We start from the raw sequence: 21,792 nt of genomic DNA, 5'->3' as shown, positions 1-21,792 counted from the left end.
AACAGTAGAATTACCAGTGTTCTTCCCACAGCCAGACTCTGTAGCTGAAAGAGCACTACATACATTAGACATCAAAAGAGCGTTAATGTACTACATTGACAGAACAAAACTAATTCGAAAAACAAAACAATTATTGCTTTCCAAAAACCTCATACAGGAAATCCAATTTCTAAACAAGGCATTGCTAGATGGATAGTTAAGTGCATTCAAACCTGTTATCTTAAAGCAAAAAGAGATATGCCTATTACACCAAAGGCACACTCAACTAGAAAGAAAGGTGCTACCGTGGCCTTTCTAGGAAATATTCCAATGACCGAAATATGTAAGGCAGCTACATGGTCTACGCCTCATACATTTACCAAACACTACTGTGTAGATGTGCTAACAGCACAACAAGCCACAGTAGGCCAAGCAGTACTACGAACATTGTTTCATACAACTTCAACTCCTACAGGCTGAACCACCGCTTTTGGGGAGATAACTGCTTACTAGTCTATGCACAGCATGTGTATCTGCAGCTACACATGCCATCGAAAGCTACACATGCCATCGAACGGAAAATGTCACTTACCCAGTGTACATCTGTTTGTGGCATTAGTCGCTGCAGATTCACATGCGCCCACCCGCCTCCCCGGGAGCCTGTAGCCGTTTAGAAGTTGATCTTGAACATCTGTATATTTGTAAATATATTACTTTAAACTACATTATGTACATTACTCCATTGCATGGGCACTATTACTAGCATACACAACTCCTACCTCACCCTCTGCGGGGGAAAACAATCTAAGATGGAGTCGACGCCCATGCGCAATGGAGCCGAAATAGGAGGAGTCCCTCGGTCTCGTGACTCGAAAAGACTTCTTCGAAGAAAAACAACTTGTAACACTCCGAGCCCAACACCAGATGGCGGGATGTGCACAGCATCTGAATCTGCAGGGACTAATGCCACGAACAGATGTACACTGGGTAAGTGACATTTTCCATATATATATATACACTACTAACCAAGAACAGGTAAGTAAACAGTCATAAAATAGTGCAAAACACCATAGATTACAATGGGCCTGGGGGGGGAACACAAACCATATACTAAAATAGTGGAACGCGAATGTCGGTTTCCCACCTAGGCAAGAGTAGTGTGTACAGGGGGCGTGGGAAGTGTAAGCAAACACCAAAGGTAAGTAAAATACCCCACCCCAGAGCCCAGGAAACCAGTAAAGTACAGCAAGTTTCCTCAGAACACACTAGAAGTTGTGATAAAGAATTATGCAAAAACCAAGACTGCAAGACACCAACAATGGATTCCTGGACCTGAAGAGCTGTGAAGAGACCAAGTCCAAGAACAGAGGAAGAGTTTAGGAAGAACAGGAGCCCTGCTAGCCCAGATGAAGGTGCAAAAGTGGACCCTCCGGTTGGAAGAAAAAGTCAGAGATGCACCAAAGAAGACAGCTGCGGGTTTCTGCTTGGTGCAAGAGCTGTCCCACGTTGAAGAGATGAATGCAGGCTGGTTTTCGTCGTTGGATTCCGCCAACAAGCTTTGACTCACTCAAGAGATGCGTTTGGAGGGAAAAGGTGCTACCTGGACCCAGGAAGGACCTAGGGGTCTCAGCTTGGATTGAGGAGAGAGAATGGACTCTCAGCACTTCAGAGAGCCCTCAGAAGACCATGCAGCACCCACAGGAGTCCCAGGACACTGGGACAAAGGAGTTGCAAATCATGATTGTCGCAGCACCACATAAAGGGATCCCACGCCGCCGGAGAACAACTCAGGGAGCTGAGCGTCGCCGGATAGAGTGCTGGGGACCTGAGCTATGCTGTGCACGAAGGATTCCTTGGAAAAGCACACAGAAGCCCTAGGAGCTGCAAAACATGCAGTGCACAGGGCTACTGTCTGGCTCGGGGTGGCAAGCTCTTACTTTAACCAAATTTAAACAGTTTCGACCTTTGGACAGTCAGGGTCCCTTCAGTCCACCACCTGTGTTCCATGATCCACGTTGGAGTCAGGAGAGGGGACCCAGAGTACTGGTCATTGCAGAGAGGTGCCTGCTGAAGCAGGGAAGTGACTCCGTCACTCCACGTGAGATTCCTTTGATCCTTCTTGTGCAAGATGAAGACATGCAGTCCTCGGAGCGTGCACGACCTGGAAACTGTTGCAGTTGCTGGAAGGAGCTGGAGTTACAGAGGGTCTCTGACGTCACCTGCTGGCACTGGCCACTCAGATGCTCCCTGAGTTTCCTGACCATCCTGAAAACAGGATGGCAGAACCCCGGGAGACACTGGAGGAGCTCTGGGCACCACCCCTGGGGTGGTGAGGGACAGGGGAGTGGTCACTCCCCTTTCCTTTCTCCAGTTACGTGCCAGAGCAGGGACTGGGGATCCCTGAACCAGTGTAGACTGGATTATGCAAGGAGGGCACCATCTGTGCCCTTCAAAGCATTTCCAGAGGCTCTGGGACGATACCCCTCCCATGCCTGTAACACCTATTTCCAAAGGGGGAGGGTGTAACACCCCTCTCCTAAAGGAAATGCATGTTCTGCCTTCCTGGGGTTAAGCTGCTCAAGCCCCAGGAGGGCAGAAGCCTGTCTGTGAGGTGGCAGCAGCTGGGGCTCCAGTGAAAACCTCAGAAGGTTGGTATGGCAGTACTGAGGGGCCATAGTGGAGCCCCCAGAGTGCATGGGATTGTGCAACCAATACTTGAATCAGTATTGGGGTACAATTCTCACTTGTTAGACACCTCACATGGCCATATTCGGAGTTACCACTGTGAAAGCTGTATATAGGTATAGACCAATACATATAGTCCACACTTATAATGGCGTCCCCGCACTCACGAAGTTCAGGAAAATGGGCCTTGACGACGTGGGGGCACCTCCGCTGGTGCAGGGGTGCCCTCACACACAGTTACTATGCACCTAACCTTCAGGGTCTGAAGGTTAGACATATAGGTGACTTATAAGTGACCTGGTGCAGTGAAAATGGCTGTGAAATAGTGCTTCCACTATTTTACTCAGGCTGCAATGGCCGTCCTGAAGAGGTGTTTGTATGAGTTCCTTATGGGTTGCAAAAGAAATGCTGCAGCCCATAAGGATCTCCTGGAGCCCCAATGCCCTGGGACCTAGGTACCATATACTAGAGACTTATAAGGTGGATCCAGTATACCAATTTGGAGGGTTACCAGTATGTAAGTACAAATTTGGAATCAGAGAGAGCATAAGCACTGGAGTTCTGGTTAGCAGGACTCCAGTGACACAGTTAACCATACTGAGAAAAACAGTGAAACAGACTGACAAGTAGGCCACAACCTATGAGCACTGGGATCCTGACTAGCAGGATCTCAGTGACACAGTAAAAACACACTGACAAACAGGCCAAACATGGGGGTAACCATGCTAGAAAGAGGCTACTTTCTCACACTTATATGCTATATGCATTTTTGAGGTTGCCTGATCAACCCTCTTTGTTTAAGTCTCCAACTGTAAATAGGTTCCTTAAAGGTCTTACTCATATGTTTCTTCCATCCCCATTCATTATGCCCCAAAGGGATTTGAATTTAGTTCTGATATTCCTAATGTGCGCTCCTTTTGAGCCTCTCCGCAATTGTCCTTTCAGGCTTCCCACCTTGAAAACAGCTTTCCTTGTGGCCATTACATGTGTCCGAAGGGTGTGTGTGCTGCAGACATTGTCCTCTAAGCCACCTTACGTTTCCAACTGTCCTGAGAAAGTGGTGAGTCACACTATGGCTTCCTTTTTGCCAAAAGTGGTCACACTTTTCATGTAGGCCAACCTGTCACCTTGCCTACTTTTTATGCACCCCCACATCCTTCTAAGCAAGAGGAGAGACTCCACCACCTGGAACCAAAAAGAGCTTTGGTGTTCTATCTTGATCGTGTAAAAAGAGTTCCAGGTGGATGATCTACTCTTATCAGTTATGTGGGTACAAAAAAAAAAAGTTGGGCAGTTCAGATCGAACCATTTCCTGACGGGTCATTCTCTGTATTAAAATATGCTACGCACTGGCCAGGAAGCAACTATTCGAAGGTTTGCATGTTCATTCTACTAGGGCAACAGCTGTGACCACTGCGTAAGCACGCGGAGTTCCAGTCCTTGATACCTGTCAGGCGGCAATGTGAGCATCCTTGCACACGTTCGCCAAACACTACTGCCTGGACATTCAGGTCCGTAGGAACAGGTACTTTGCCCTTTCGGTCCTCAGGACTTTCTAGCTTGAACTTGGTTCGCAGACCCACCTCCGGGGATGGCATTGCTTGGGTATCTCTTCAAAAGTTAGGGAATCTACAACTAGAAGTCTCATCAGATGAACAAGTTACTTACCTTCGGTAACGCCTTATTTGGCACAGACATATTTTAGTTCCAGACTCCGTACCGACCCACCCATACACCCTGCTCTGCAAACTGATTTCTAGGGACAGGGACTCTTTTCAGGGCCATAGTTTTGACGCACCAGTGGTCAGTGTTCTTCATGACTCTGCCCTTCTGGCGAGGAGAGCTGTGAAAATAAACTAACCTCAATGTGCCGGGGTGGCTCCTATATAGGGCCTGCGGTGTCGTATCTGGCATGGATGACTCCAACATATGTGGAGCTGATCGACGCCACCTAACGGCACTCTGTGGTACTGCTCAAGAAAAATCTCCGGGTCCAGACTGACACCTGGGGAAATTCAAAAGTTAAGGAATTTGCAAATAGAATATGTTTCTACCAGATACTGCGTCACTGAAAGTAAATAACTTGTTCAACAGGATGAGAAAGGAAGTGGTTCACCTCTACATTTGATGGGAGTGTATTAGAAAGGGTTTTATTCATATAGAAGGATGTTTTACCCATGAAGAATAAATATGCATACATTTGCAATGAATTGTACACTCTGTTCAGTTCTGCACAGGGAAACTACAAATCTAGAGTAGATGTTAGATGACATTGCCTGGAGTAGGCCTGGAAACCTGTGCCAGAAGTGGCTTTCTTGTGCACTTCTGCGTTTGTCTGTCAATTGGGAAAACAAACATAATAGTACATTCAGATGAAGAGGTAATTATTCATTCTTACATTTAAATTCTTTTAAATCAGGCTCATAGTATTTTTTGTGAACTTAAACTCTGAAGACACAACTAAAAAATAATGAAATCCACCACAAGACTTCATATCCAAAAGTCTGAGGTAAGCCCCCTCAGTTGAAGAAAGGATATGTTGATCACTTTTGGAAACAAGTCCAAGAATTCCAATTAATGGATCTACTCAAGGCAGTTTTCTATATAATTTCTGTTCTTAAAACAATAATTGCCTGAAAATTTACCTTGTTACATCTTTACATCAGATGACCTAAGGTGCCGTGGTATGTCAATCAGTGGCTATCTATTTGCTTCATAATCAACTTGAAAATCTGGTGGAGCCCAAAAACAGTTATGTTGTGTAATTCCACTTCAAATATATGAATAGCACATCCTTCAGAGTGTTTAAAGCTTGTAAAACAAAAAGTGGTGCTATCCCACAGGAGTTTAAAAATATTCATGTAATACTGAGCGCACATAAAAAGAAATAACCTGAAAATATGAAAATGGCATCATGGTGACTTGCAGACCCTGAGAATGTAGATGAACGGAGTACAGCCGCAGACGTTTACTTGTCTGAAATACAGGCACTATCAAAATCTCTGAAACACTTAGGGAGGCCCACAATGCCACGAGGAGAGGGAAGTTAATATCAGGATATTACTTTAAGGGAAAACACTAAATCCCACTTCTGATGGATACGCCTAACAGCTGTTTCCTCCCCTTTAGAACATCACCAGGTACCAGACTGAATTTCTTAATAGGTGTTGTCATGCAGCTTGATGTTGAACCCGTTCCAGGCATCAGTTACTTTTTTGTGCCCTTGTTTGTGGATCTGGAGCTAGGTCTTAACTTTTTACTGTCAGTTGACTAGTTTCTTCTTGAAATTCGTCTCCAGTGTGCAAACAAAACTACAGTGTTTAAACCTTAGAAAAAAATGTCACAAGCAGATATTGGTGACAGATCCCCAGCTGCTAGGTCTCTGGTGTTTGGGTTCAGTGTAAAACTCCAAGTCATATGAGGAGTATGCCCATATGCACTCAAAGGTGATTTGGGATTGCAAAGCCAAGCTGTACATCACTGCAAGCCTCAGGAAGTTGCGTGGGCCCTGTTCTCTCTCGAAGTCGAGAGCATTGGACTAGTTCATACTGTTGGAGCCTATCTCGTGGCAGGTCTTCATAGGGGTTCAATTATTCAGGTATGTCTAATTCATAAACAAAAAGAAATCCAAGCAAGCCTGGCCCCAGCCTCACCAGTTGCAAGGATGTCAGAGTGCTCCTCCATCTAGTTGTGAGGGCATCAAGGTGCTCCTTGGTTTTGCTCCCAGTCCCCTGCAGAAGAGGCAGTTCTGCAGCTGATCCCAGGGCACCTGAATTGCAGGAATGTCTGCAATGCTATAACAGGTTGAGGCATTCAAAGAAGCAGTGTTGTGAATTTTCAGTACCTTGCTGGCTCCCTCTCGTGCGCCTGGAACCCTTCAGTCAGGTTACCACCAGAGGGTCCACACTCTGCACTGTTAATGCCTTCTGAACCTGCTGGGGGTTCAGTTCCGATTTCAGAGCTCACGTTTTAGAGCCCAGCTCTTTTCATATCTGGCTCCATGATCCATGGCAGTTCCTTCCACGTTGACATTGGTGCTGATGATACCGACACCGGAGGCTGACGTGGATGCTATTATCCTGTCTGAAAACCAAATCAGTCTCTTACTACTAAGGTCACACCCCATAGCAGTTCATACATACCCGGCCCCAGTTCATTCTGACTTGACAAAAAAGTTGGAAATCCTTTATTCCAGCAGTATGTTCTTGAACAGTAGTGGTAATAACACAATTCCTCCCAGCACACTAGCTTCAGCCTGCTCTCCCTCTCCAGCCTCCAGTCTCTTCTCTCTCATCCACCTAGAATGCTCATTCCTCTACATTCCATTATCCTCTTACAAGCCTATCACTACACACACCTCTACCAAAAAGCTGCCCTCCAGCACTCCAACAACATTATGAATCATTATTTGACTAAAGTTAAGCTTTTGATGACTATGGTGATAACGGGAGAATTTTTGTCTGCAATATGATGACTGATTTTATCTGGACCTACAAGATGCTAGTGAATTGGACAATTCCTCATACAAAAACCTTGGTTCTTCTTCTGGTACAACGGAAAAGATCGCTACATTCACTGTAGTCATCAGACGAGCAGTGGAAGTCCTGGACTTACAACTACCATCTGTTGAGATGAAAAATAACATCCTCACTGAAGTCTTGCAGCCCGGGCCAGTCTTGTCCAAGCCCTTGCTGCTATTCAAGAAGCCATGACTGACCCTCTCATAGGTACTTGGTATAAACCTTGCATTTGCCCACCTGTGAACAAATTGTAGCACAACACCCTAGGCCTTCTCTAAGTGATCTGGCTTTCCTGACTAGCACCCAAATCCTGAGAGCCTGTAGATCAAGCATCTCCTTGCATGATTAATCCCAATTCCTTCCTTAGATCCCTCACAGAGTCAAAGAGAAATTGAGGCATTCAGAAAAGGGATGTTCTTCTTGCCCTTCAGTCAGTCAACCCCAGTTACTTGCTGAGTAGGTACTCCCACGCATTATAGGACATGGTTGTGAATATGTTGCCAGCAGTCCTAGAAGAATTCCATCCCAACGTGGCACAAACTAAATAGGATGACCAATATGTGCTAAGTAGGTCATCCAGAGGTCAACCCTTTGTGCTTCAGAATCTGTAACTTAACTGCAATGTTTAAATAGGTTTAGACATATTTAAACATTGCCATGTTTATAAAATAATTGTGAAAAATTCTGAGGGGGGCCCAATGATTTTTATTTTTCAACTGGGGGGGCGCGGCATTAAAAAGTTTGGAGACCTCTGGTCTAGAGGGAATTCAAAACAGCCTGTCAAACCAACCCAGATGGGGAATCCACAAACAGGCAGAGTCACAGAATGGTTTAAGCAAGAAAATGCCTACTTTCTAAAAGTGACATTTTCAAAGTTACAATCTAAAAACCAACTTCACTAAAATATGTATTTTTCAATGGTGAGTTCAGAGCCCCCAAACTCCATATTTCTATCTGCCCTCAAAGGGAATCTGTGCTTTAAAGTTATTTAAAGGCAGCCCCCATGCAAACCTATGAGGGAGATAGGCCTTGTAACAGTGAAACCCGAGTTTGGCAGTATTTCACTGTTAGGGCATGTATAACACACCAGTACATGTCCTACCTTTTACATACACTGCACCCTGCCCATGGTGCTACCTAGGGCCTACCTTAGGGGTGCCTTACATGTACCAAAAGGGAAGGTTTGCGCCTGGCAAGTGAGTATACTTGCCAGGTTGAATTGGCAGTTGAAAACTACAGACACTGCAGTGGCAGGTCTGAGCCATGTTTACAGGGGTACTAATGTAGGTGGCACAAGCAGTGCTGCTGGCCCACTAGTAGCATTTGTTTTACAGGCCCTAGGCACCTCTAGTGCACTTTACTAGGGACTTACCAGTAAATCAAATATGCCAACCATGGATAATCCAATCAACAGTACAATTTCCTCAGAGAGCATATGCATTTTAGCAGTGTTAAAGTGCCCAGAATCCTAAAGCCAACAAAAACTGGTCAGAAAAATTTAGAGGAAAGAGGCAAAAAGATTGAGGATAATCCTGCAAAAAGGGCCAGGAGCAACATAGTCCCACTGGCGCTGTCAAGCCCATGAATCAGTCTTACTACACCAGCAGGAAATGAGCGACCAGAGTCTTTGAGCGCTCCCCCTTTGTGGGCACTGAAGCTGTCACGGCTGTGTAGGAAAGTGCCTTTTTTCACATGGTCACACCCACTTTTTTTGCCTGCTATTCGATGCAATTTTGACTGAAAGTGCACTGGATTCCCGCTAACCAGATCCCGAAAGCTAGATCTATTTCCCTATAACTGCAACTGTTCCCCAGTTGGCAATACCTTTGGCCCCCGTAAGTCCCTACTAAATGGAACCCCTAGTACCTAGGGCATGGGTACCAAAGATGGTCCCCAAGGTCTGCAGCATGTATTGTGCCACCCTCAGGGACCCCTCACGTAGCACACACAGACTGCCATTGCAGGCTGCATGTCTTAGTGCAGCGAAAAGGGAAAATACGACATGGCACACAGCCTGAGTGCCATGTCCCGATACACTGCATGCATTATATGTAAGTCACCCCTACAGCAAGCCTTACAGCCTTAAGGCAGGATGCATTATATTAAAGTGAGGACATATCTGCAAGAGCAGATATGCCCCTGCTATGTCTTAGTTGATTCTTATACATAGTGAGTGAACAGATAAGCCTTTTAAGTACATGTGCTGTACACAGGTCACTATAGGTTTCCCAGCTACATGATGACTTTCACTAAAAATAGGGTTGTTTGGTATCAAACATCTTGTATTAGTAAACCTTACTGATAATAATGATGGATTTATTAATACATGCACCCAGGGGCCACATCAGCAGTGCCCCCCTGAAAACCTACCAACAACCAGTGTGCAGGTTGTCTAGTTTGAGCCAGCCTGCCATCAGCAGACACAATTCTGACCCTAAGGGTGAGAGCCCTTGCTCTTGGGTGGTCTGAGACAAAGCCTGCTCTGGGAGAGGTGTTTATACACCCCACCCAATAGAATGACCTGTGAATCTCCATTCCAGGGCAGGGGGTTTCAAAGAAGCCCACCTCCCTTGGTATGCAGATCTGGCTTCACTCAAAGGAGAGCTGCCAAACCCCCTGCCTCAGGGCCTATTTGGCACCTGGACAGGCAGGAACTTTAGCATTCAGAGAGGTGTGTCCACCCCTCAAGTCAGTCCCATCCGTAAGGTGCGCTGCCTGATGTGGACTGAACATTTAGAAATGCCATATTGGTGTTGGCAGATTTAGGAACTCTGAGACAGGGGCAGGCCCACTTCCCACAGGAAGAGTTCATATATGGGGTGTAGTGACCCCTGGGGCAAGTAGCCCATTGACTACTAACCTACACTTCCCGAAGTGCCCCTGAATTCAGTATTTAGGGGAGCCACTTGCACCAGGAAATCAGATTCCTGCTGACCTACGAGGAAGGACACTCAAGAGCTGCAAAAGCAAAGTCTGAGGAAGAAGCACCTAACTTGGACCCAGCCCTGACAGCTTGTCTGCTGTTCCTGCCGATTTGCCCCAAAGTTGACTCGTTCTGCAAGCTGATGTGCCTCCAAACGCCTGGGAGGACTGACTGCCTTCCACAAAGATCCAGGAACTCCTGTGGGGCAGCATAGCTACTTCCTTGTATCTTGCAGGCACCCCAAGAGACCTAACAACTATTACAAGAGGGCAGCAATAGAATTATCTCCTATGCTCCAACCCACCCACTACAGTGGTTAAAGTAAAAAAACACCTGAGCGCTAAAACAGATAGTGCCCCTGCTGCAAAGGTAAAGTGTGAGAAGTGCCACAGAAGCACAGCCACATACACTAAGATATTTACAAGTTAGGAGTTTTCAATTAATCAATTAGAATCTGCACCAAAAAAATATATATATATATATAAGAATTTTGTTTTATCGCTGAAAAGTTTATACAGAAGAACATATTTATTATTGGTAACACCCTGTATCATAGAAATAAAAAGATAAGCATAATATAAGTACAAAATGCACACGTCCCTATATTAACCCTTTCAATGCGTGTGATGGCCAGTGGCCGTCGTATGCACACCCTCCCAGGTGTGGGTCACAACCATTGGCCAACACCAGGGAGGGCTTTAAAAAAAGCCCTCAGGAGATGTGGAATAGCTTCTGTGTCTCCCCTGCACCCCCTCCCTCCCTTCTTTGACGTCACAAACCCCCACCAAAGCAGGTAAGGTGTTCTCCTGCGTCCGGTGAGGTTTTGGGAGTGTTTTAGATGCCCCCACGTTTGTGGGAGGCATTGCATGAAAGGAGAGCGTCTCCTCTTTCCAGCGATGCATCCCTCAAACAGATTCCCGATCATGGATTGTGGCGCGCTGCGATCCTTGATCAGGAATCCCACTAGGCCACCAGGGATACGCAAGAGGGGGGCAGCCCACATGGCAACGGTCCGGCCCCCCACTCACAGCATTTTTTTTTTTTTTATTATTTTTCCCCTGGGGGTGCAATCGCACCCCAGCGGATAATGAAAAAAATAATTAAATATGAAATTTGCCAGGGGGTCTGCCATCAGATCAACCCCCAGGGAAATCACACTTCTAGGGGGAAAAATGAATTTTTTATGCATTTGTGGTTTCCCTGGGCGTCTATTGTGGCCACTAGTGAAACTGCAGCTTTTTGCACAGAGGGTTAACATGCCTGCTGCAAAAAACACATCTGTATTTTATGTGTATTGCGAGTTGATTAGTAAAGGGAGCCATTACCAGTGCTTTAAAAACAAATCAAAGTTATGTAAGAGAGGGGCCATGGAGAGATGAGTGACCCTTTTGCTGGGCGGTAGTGAGGGAATACAAGGAGGAGGTCCTAGGGCGGGAGCGCCAAACATTAATGTTGCACTGGGCGCCACCAGCACTATAGGCTGTGATGATGGGTATGTGGCAAAGTGAAGTAATAGTGTCTTTTTTTGTATTTTTCAGTGTCTTTAGAGAACTTGCTGATTGACTGAAGAAGCTAAGATAAGGTGACTGACATTTACTGTTGCACACATCAAACACAGACCCACCAACAATTTTGTGACCATATCTGCCTTTTACGTATGCTAGTGTTTTAGAGGGACAGCTTAGCCAGTGGCAGAGATGGCATTTCGTTGGATGACTGCTGCTCAAGCCCTAACTCAGGCTATGGAGCACAGCTCTGAGGCAGGATCAGAGACTGAGACAGCAGCTGAGGGATAAGACAAGGGAGCAGGATCTGGGAGTGAGTTTTCAGTTGGCGGAATCCCATCCGATGACTCTTCTAGTGATTCTGAGGGAGACGATGAGGACAGTCGTGCTGTCCCTTCGCAAACAGTCTGTGCAGCGGGACCACAGCTGGTTAGCCCAACCCAGAGAGCAGGCACGTGTGGTGGCAAGCACAGACAGACTGCTCTCTTGGCAGCCCCTCCCAACTTAGTTCAGCCCCAAATTCCACTTTTTACTAGTGATAATGGATGTAAAGTCGATACAGCCAACTTTTTATCAATTGACTACATCCATCTCTTTTTGGATGTTGACTTCCTTCAGCAAACTGTGCAGCAAACAAATTTGCAAGCCAAACAATTTCTGAGGGAGCATGGAGGCACTGTAAGGCCCCGTCTAGGGCACACCAGGGGACTCCCACTTCACTGAAGGAGTTGATGATATTATTGGGCCTAACACTCAAAAATTGGGTTAGTGCAAAAACCCACCTTGCAGTCCTACTGTTCTAGTCACATGGTTTGGGTAACAACCAGCTTTGCACCATACATGAGCAGAGATTGTTTTTTGCTATTGCAATGCATGCTCTGTTTCAATTACAATTCTGCTGCATTGCCAAGGGACCATCCAGACCATGACCGGTTGTTCAAAATTCAGCCTCTCGTGGAACAATTGTCTGCCAGGTTTCCAGAGATCTATACTCCTGGAAAGAATATAGCAGTCGATGAGTCCTTGATCCTGTACAAAGGGCGGCTGCTGTTCAGGCAGTACATTGCGAGCAAAAGAGCTCGCTGTGGCATCAAGCTGTACATTCTGTGTGTGAGGTCTACTGGCTATGTGTACAGCTTGAGAGTATATACAGGGAAGGACTCCATGCTAGACCCTGTGGGTTGCCCTCCCACTTTAGGGGTTACAGGAAAGATATATGGGAGCTTGTCTAGGCACTCTTTCACCAAGGTTATAACCTTTATTTTGACAATTTCTGTAAAGGAGTAGAGCTGCTCAGTGAGCTCTAGAAACCTGGCACTGTGGCCTGCAGTACAGTTCGTCGTCACTGCAAAGGATTCCCACAGGACCCTGTTTGCAAGAAGTTCCAGAAATCTCAGAATACTTTGTTGTGTTCCAACAAACTGCTCACAGTCAAGTTCTCAGGTGTGATGTGTACGTGCTCACTACAAATCATGATGCAAGCACTTCCCCCATTACGGTTTGGGGTCAGATGGCCCAAGTCCACATGCCCACCCGTGTACTTGATTACAATAAGTACATGGGCAGAGTGGACAAGAACAATCAGGTTCTTCAACCATACAATTTAAATTGTAAAACTCAGACTTGGTACAAGAAACTGTTTACCCTCCTGATCCAGATGGCAACACACAAGGCATTTGTGGTTTATCATCAGACAACCACAGGAAGACTCATGTATTTCCTTGACTTTGTTGTCTGTGGTTGAAAGCCTTACTGCTGCTATAGCACCAGCAGCCTCCACTTCATATGTTCTAGGGGATGTGGCAAGGCTGCTGGGGTGACACTTTGCTGATCACATTCCGAAAACACCCAAAAAGATCAACCATGTCATTGATGTAAAGTGTGCTCGAAGCAGGGAAAGAGACAGAGGAGTAGTGTTTATTGTCCCAGGGGGCCACCTCAACCTGGCCTTTGTTTTCCTACTTTGTTGTATCATACTAAAATAAACTTCTGGGAGCTGCCTCTGGGTAAACTTTTCGTTGGCTGTGCATGGATACCTAAATTCATGGGCAATTACTTTGTTAGGCAAGCAGCCACAGAAATTTAGTTAATCTACATCAGGAAATCATAGAATTCCCTGTGGCCTGCTCGACACCTTTATTTGCCATCGGAACGTGATAGGTGTTCTGCTCAATGATTAACATGCGTTATAGTCCCCACAATGTACTTACTAGTGGACAGAACATATGCCAGGTTGTCACGGAGTACCCGTTGTGGCAAAATGTTAGAGGCGTGACTGAATTTTGAAGTGCTTGTTATGGAACATATGTATGCTACTCAAGGACCACCCTAAGTGCCAATAAGAACTAGAGTAAGTGTAATAAGTCAAACAGATGTCCTGTGGAACATCTTCACCAAAATTTCTAGTTGTTTGAAAGGGTGCAAACTCAATTTGTAGCTTAATTTTTAAAGCAAAAGTAGAAGTGTTGGTGAATGAGCCCCACTGGACATTTGTTTGGCTTTTTACTTTAGAGGCCTTAGGTAGTTTTCACCATCATGTCTGCCTTAGTTTCAACAGTAGATATGCTTGCTTAGTTCGAAAAATAGGCCTCAAAAGGCATACCCGGACACCCCCAACTTGCATCCACAAACTGGAAGGAGTTTGATTTAGCACATTAAGTGCGCTGATGGCGCATGAAAGACATTTTTTCATGAGCTTCAAGTAGCTAGGGTTGGAAGGCATTAGTATAGTTTCACTTGGCAATTAAACAGGATTAGTCAGGACTTTGATGCAGACAGAGACGGGCACACGAGTGGGGTAGCGTGTTTAAGCGTTTTAAGTTTGTGCATCCCTGCGTATTGCTGTAGTTTATGTCACAGACATGTTTTTATTCAACATTTTATCTTTGCAGGATTTTCTGGGTAACAAAACTTTGGGGAATCCACACAAGCAAAACCTCTCTGGACTCTCCTTGATGTCTACTTTTCAGAAATGTCTCGGTTTGATATGTTTTCCTAAATGGTTTCCGATCCTGGACTACTTAGTATACTCACCTTGGTTATCATTATTGCCACAATACATTTTGGGCCCCTCCCTTTCGCTGGCACCTGACCTACCCACACAAGTGAGGTACTATTTTTATCAGGGGACCTGGGGTAATGCTGGGAGAAAGAAAGTTTGTGGCTCCCCTCAGATTGCAGAACTTAGCAGCACTGAAATGTGAGGAAAATGTGTTTTTTAGACAATATTTGTGGTTTGCAAAGGATTCTGGGTGACAGAACCTAGTGTGAACCCCACAAGGCACCCCTTCCTGCATTCCTCTAGCTGTCTAGTATTCAGAAATGTACAGGTTTGCTAAGTTTTCCAAGGTGCTGGCTGAGCTAGAGCCCCAAATCCACAGCTAGGCACTTTGCTAAAAATACATCCGTTTTCAGTAGAAAAATGTATCTGTCCACATTGTGTTTTAGTGCATTTCCTGTCTGGGGCACTAGGCCTACCCACACAAGTAAGGTACTATTTTAAAAGGGAGACTTGGGAAAATGCTGGGTGGAATGAAGTTGTTGGCTCCTCTCAGACTGCAGAACTTTCCATCACCGAAATGTGAGGGAAGTATGCTTTTGTTTAGCTGAAGTTTGAGGTTTGCAAAGGATTCTGGGTGACAGAACCTGTGAGCACTCCACAAGTCACCCTATCCTGGACTCTCCTAGATGTCTAGTTTTAAATTCTATACAGGTTTGCTAGGTTTCGTTAAGTGCCGGCTGAGCTAGAGCCCAAAATCCTCAGCTAGGCACTTTGCAAAAAACACTTCTGTTTTCAGTGTAAAAATGTGTTATGTTCATGTTGCCTTTTTGGGTGTTTCCTGTCACAGGCTCTAAGCCTACCCACACGAGTGAGGTACCATTTTAATCCAGGGACTTGGGGGAAAGCTGGGTGCGGGGAAGTTTGTGGCTTTGCTCAGATTCCTGGACTTTCTATCACCAAAATGTGAGGAAAAGGTGTTTTTAGCCAAATTTCAAGATTTGCAAAGGATTCTGAGTAGCACACACTGGTGAGAGCCCCACAAGTCACCCTATCCTGGATTCCCCTAGGTGTCTAGTTTAAAAAAATTTACAGGTCTGCTAGGTTTTCCTAAGTCCTGGCTGGACTAGAGCCCAAAATCCACAACTAGGCACTTTGCAAAAAAACACATTGGTTTTCAGTGGCAAAATGTGATTTGGCCACATTGGGATTTGGGTTGTTACCTGTTGCGGGCACTAGGCCTAGATACACAAGTGAGGTACCATTTTTATTGGGAGACTTGGGGGAACACAGAATAGCAGAACAAGTGTTATCACCAATTGTCTTTCTCTTTATTTGTGCCTTACAAAGGTAAGACAGTGTGTAAGAAAGAAGTCATTTGGTGAAATGACCTTTAATTCACATGCTAGTACAGGGACATCCAAATTCAGAAATGTGCAAATAACAACTGCTTCTAAACTCCATATCTTGTGCCCATTTCGGAAATATATAGCTTTCCTTGATACCTATTTTTCACTCTTTATATTTTACCAAATGAATTGTTGTATACCTGATACACAAAGGTGCAGCTCATTTATTGGCTCTGCGTACCTCTGGTTCTTGGTGAACCAAAAAACCCTAAATATCCCCACAACCAGAAGGGTCCAGTGGAAATAATGGTATATTGCTTTTGAAAATGTGCCATAGCTGGAAAACGTTACAGATGAAAACGTAGACAAAAATGACTTTTTTTCCCCGACTCAATTTCAATATTTGTTTTATTTCAACTGTATCCTTCCACAGGAAATCCTGGAGGAATCTAGACAAATTACTCCTTGCTGAATTTAGAATTTTGTCTACTTGTCAGAAATGTATAGCTTTCCAGGATCTGCCATAGGTTTCACACCCATTTCTGCCACTAACTGGAAGGAGAATGAAAGCACCAAAAATAGGAAGAATGGGGTATGTCCCAGTAAGATGCTGAAACTGTGTTGAAATATTTGGTTTTCTGATTCTAGTCTGCCAGTTCTGAAAGCTCGCAAGATGGTGATTTTAGCACCGCAAACCCTTTGTGGATGCCATTTGCAGGGAAACAAACAGTGCTTTTTTTTGCAGCACTTTTCCCCCAAAAAACGAATTTTAGCTGTATTTTGGCTAATTTCTCGGTCCCCACCAGGGGAACTCTGGATACCTTTATAATCCCCAGGATGTTGAAAAAAAGGACACAAATTTGGCACGGATAGCTTATGTAAAAAAATATTTATGGAGCCCTTAGTGTGAACTATCCCAAATAGCCAAAAAAGGGCTCAGCGCTGGGGCAATGGAGGGGGAGGCAGCAGCTAAGGGGTTTAACAGCCATATCCGCTGGTGTGATCCTTATGTATCTTAAAACTTAGGGATCCTTTTAATGGTATAAAAGGGAGAAATCAAAGTAAAGCACTTCACTTGGATTTTCTTTTTGGGCCTGGCACCAGGATATCAGACTCCTGCTGGCCTGCGAAGAAGGAGGACACTCAAGAGCCACAGAAGCAAAGACTAAAGGAAGAAGCACCTGGCTTGCGCACAGCCCTGCCGGCTTGCCTGCTGTTCCTGCTGATTTGCACCAAAGTTGACCCATCCTGCAAGCTGCTGTGCCTCCAAAAGCTTGGCGGGGACTGCCTGCCTTCAACAAAGTCCCAGGAACTCCCGTGGACCAGAGGAGCTGCACGCTAAGAGACCTGAGAAAACTCTGGACCGCAAAATCCCAACACTACAAAGCACCACTGCACCAGAGTTGAAGTGGGTCAACGGTGCCAACATGATTCCCCCAGCCCTCCAGAGACAGAGCTCACCTTGGACTTAAACTGTGGGCTTTCCTACGCCATCTGCAGCCTTTGCCCGCAGGCCCCCCTCAACCACGAGTGCTCCCGGTGAAGAAAACCTGATGCAACAGGACACCTCTGCGCCCATTGCCCCTGGCCAGCGCAGAAGATGCCCTAATATGTCCACATGTCCCTGAGCATCTCAAGACTTGAACCCACCTGTTCTCCTTGACTGGACTCCTTGTCCAACCCTGCAACTTCTGTATAACTGGACCAATCCCCATTGACCAACATTGGGCACACAATGCTAAAAAGTACCTCTGCACATGACCGCCCCAGTACCGCTTGAGGTGACATGTTGGTGATGCTTTAGACCTCACCCCATACTTACCTTAAGTCCAGGAGATTGGTCCCATAAATTGCTGTACTATACATGTATGCAGTATTAGTTTTTCCTCCATATGATAACATTGTCACTTCTGAAAAATGCACTGTTGACTTTTGCAGGCCTCGAAAAATCATAAAAATGTTACTAGACCTGCAGGTCAAATAACTTGAATAATCTACTTGACCTAACTGTAATATACTCGATCTGTAAACAGGTCTCAAATTGTGTGATCCTATGCAAATATTTTTATTTTATAGTCTAAACTTTTTCTTCATTCTTCCATGAGTGTACTTTCAAATATGTGAGTTCAGCATTTCTGATGCACAAAAAACCTCTTTTGTTTGATTAAATAAACTAAACATTTGCTCCATGTATAATAAGAATGTAACCCACATGCAGCGCACACATGATCCATGGCTTTCCTTTTAGTTTCTTATAGCATTGCCATCAGGGCAGGAGTGTTTCTCGGTCTGTTTAAACACTCAATTTTAATAAATGTCTTACTAAACCATGATGTAGCAGAACACTGTCATTTACAGACAATAAGTTTCCAAGAAATGTCCAAAAACCTTCCCACTAACTAGTGGCTTTACTGATAAAACTATATAATGCTTTAACAATCTGTGAAAATTGGGTTTCAGAAAGCATATTTATCATTAGCACATCACCAAGTAAAGTGTTCTGATTTGTTTTCATCCTATCAAAATATTTTTTTCATCACACAAAGTACAAAAAAATTGTCTTTCACAACTACTGAAATTTATTTTGAAATGTTTGTACAGTTGAATTAGTTATTTAAATGCTGTGTGTTAGGAGAAACCTGACACCCTGCAGCAAAGTAAGTTTAAGAAGGCATACTGACTTTTGACCTCTGTCTCTGAACACAGAGCAAATGTGACATGATAAAAAGATTTAAAGGCATTTTTATTGCTCCTTCATTTTCTGACTGAACAGAACCTCAGTTCTTTACTCGCTAGAAGGGTCGAGTAGGTCCTAAACATAGCTCAACCTGCTAAAATATGACTCGCCATAGCAAATGGGCGAGTAGATTTTTTGCGGGCTGCTTTGAAACCTGAAAGCATTTTTCTTGTGAAACGTACTTGCCTGATGATATTGCTTCTGTTGCCTATATATATGATACTTGTTATTTTTTTTATTTGGTGTGGATCCTCTTATTGAGTTGTGTGCCTCATTTATTGACTGTGTGTATTTGCAGTTGTCTAAAACTCTTCTCTGATAAACCCAAGGCTGCTCGACCACACTACCCCTAAAGAAAAGCACCTTGGGATTGCTAGAGCAAGCCCCTGTCCAATAGTAAGGAAACACTTGCACAATATATCTCATTTTTATATTCCATATAAAGAGCCAGCGTCCTACAGGCTGCCTCCAGTACGTTCCTTACATGCTGATCAGTAGGGGGAAGTGGACATTTGTCCTCAAGTTCCTCAAACTGGGCCCTGTAGAGGCAGCACCTGGGGTGCTCCGGGATGCTGTTCCAGTGCTGGTATGTTTCTTGGGATCCTCTCCACAGGTTGAGGGAATGGAAGGTGACCATCTTGGTGCTGGTCATCAGTCACAGCTTGGGTCTGCTCGGGTCACCATAGTATCCTCCTGATGACAGTCTTGACCAGACCACTTTCATTGCCTTGTCCCGGTGGCTCCTTCTGACATACACGGTTACCAGTTTAGCTCTGCACATGGGTTACAGCCTAATCAGCACTGTTCTTGGCAGATCGACCTGGCGTACAGGGTTATCAACTTAGCTCTGAACACGGGCTATGGCCCTGTTGGCACAGAAGCAATCTTCACAGCAGCCCCACCTGGCCTATGCCATTTGCAGGTGACTCTGGTTACCCCAACCTGTCATGGCTACTGACCCCAGTGAAGAATCAGGGCAGAGGAATGCTACAATAAGGCACATGGGCGAACTAGGAGGGTGATCGACCGCACCTTCGGCCTCCTGAAGGCCAGATTCCGGTGCCTCCATCCGATAGGTGGATCCCTCTACTACTCACTGAAGAAGGTGTGCCAGATAATCATGGCCTGCTGTATGCTGCACAAGCTGGCTTTGCAACGCCAGGTGCCTTTTCCTGCACGAGGATGGGCCAGATGGTGGTCTTGTGGCAGCTGTGGAGCCTGTGGACAGTGAAGAAGAGGAGGAAGAAGAGGATATCGACAACCGAAACAACATCATCCTGCAGTACTTCCAGTGAGACACAGGTAAGAAGATGCCACTGCTTCCCACATCTCATTCTATTGTTGGAACTAGCTTAAGTGTGTCATTTTCATTTAGTGTATGGACCCTGACTTGTCACTTTGACTTTCCATTTCACAGATTTGGGTCCCACTTTGTGCCCTCTGCTATGTTTACTGCAGGCCTACAGCTGTGTTACATTGGTATGTGAACAAGTAAATTGACATTGCTATATTCCATAGTTGTTGCATTTACACATTTGTGAAAGCACAGACTGACTCCAGATTGTTTTGTGATTGAAGTGTGTTTATTCCTGTGCAAATAAGTGGAGGGGGTTGTAAAATGGGCTGGGGGGGGTGGGGGAGGAATGTACATGGCAGAGTCCAGTCTATTTGTTTCATAGGTGCATTGTCCAAAGGGGCATATGAATTGGAGCAATGGCAGTTTAAGGATGGACAGGGTGACATGGTGGGACAGAAGGGTGACATTCATGGGGGGTCTCATTTCCTGGCAGGGGTCTTGGAATTGTTCTCTGTCTTGTTCCTGGATCCCAGGGACCGTTTGTGGGGTGGTTCTCCATCTGCAGGAGGTGGGGTGCTGGTGTCCTGTTGTTCCTGTGGTGGTGCCTCCTGTCCATTGGCGGAGGTGGAGGGCTGTTCATCGTCCAGGCTAGTGTCAGCGGCCCCTTGTTGTGCCACTGTGTCCCTCCTGGTGTTGGTGAGGTCTGCCAGCACGCCTGCAATGGTGACCAGGGTGGTGTTAATGGACTTCAAGTCCTCCCTGATCCCAAGGTAGTGTTCCTCCTGCAGCCGCTGGGTCTCCTGAAACTTGGCCAGTACCGTTGCCATCGTCTCCTGGGAATGATGGTAAGGTCCCATGATGTTGGAGAGTGCCTCGTGGAGAGTGGGTTCCCTGGGCCTGTCCTCCCCCTGTTACAAAGCAGTCCTCCCAGTTTCCCTGTTATCCTGTGCCTCTGTCCCCTGAACCGTGTGCCCACTGCCACTGCCCCCAGGTCCCTGATTTTCTTGGGTTGGTGGGTTTGCCTGGGTTGCCTGTAGTGGTGGACACACTGCTGATTGACGTGTCCTGGGGACAGAGGTATGGGCCCGCTGGGTGGGTGCTGTGCTGGTGTTTCCTGAGGGGGGAGGCTCTGTGGTGGCTTGTGCCAGTGTCAGGGGAACCGACTGTCCCGAGGTCCCTGATGGGCCGGGCTGGTCATCTTGATCCAGTTGTGCAGAGCTGCTGTCATCACTGTGGGCCTCTTCTGTGGGGGGGACTGGATATGTCTGGCACCTCCTGTCCGGTGACGTTGGGTAGGGGTCCTGTTTTGGTGTAAATGCATAATTATTGTATCTATGTGTGCCATTGTGTGCAATGGGTGGTTGACCCTGTACTCCAGTGTTTGCATGATTGGCTTGGTCCTTGTGTGATTGGTGATTTTGGGGCATGAGTGAGTCTCTCTACTGGACAAGCTTGGGTGATGGGTGTCCATGCATTTGTGTTACATGCAGGGCCTTGGTTTTGGGATGTGTGGGTTGTGTTGGTGGGGTATCTGTGGGTTGTTGGGATGATGGGTGTGAGGGTAAGGGTGGGAGTATGTGTTGGCATGCAGGTAGGGTGGGAGGGATATAGTAGTAAAGATTTGCCTTACCAGAGTCCAGTCCTCCTGCTACTCCTGCGAGGCCCTCAGGATGCAGTATAGCCAAGACTTGCTCCTCCCATGTTGTTAGTTGTGGGGGAGGAGGTGGGGGTCCACCACCAGTCCTCTGTACAGCAATCTGGTGTCTTGAGACCACGGAACGCACCGTCCCCCGTAGGTC

This window comes from Pleurodeles waltl, chromosome 1_1 (assembly GCF_031143425.1).
Source record: "Pleurodeles waltl isolate 20211129_DDA chromosome 1_1, aPleWal1.hap1.20221129, whole genome shotgun sequence".
In the NCBI taxonomy this organism is placed as follows: Eukaryota; Metazoa; Chordata; class Amphibia; order Caudata; family Salamandridae; genus Pleurodeles; species Pleurodeles waltl.
The sequence above is the reverse complement of the archived record's forward strand: the minus strand, read 5'-3'. Positions refer to the sequence as shown.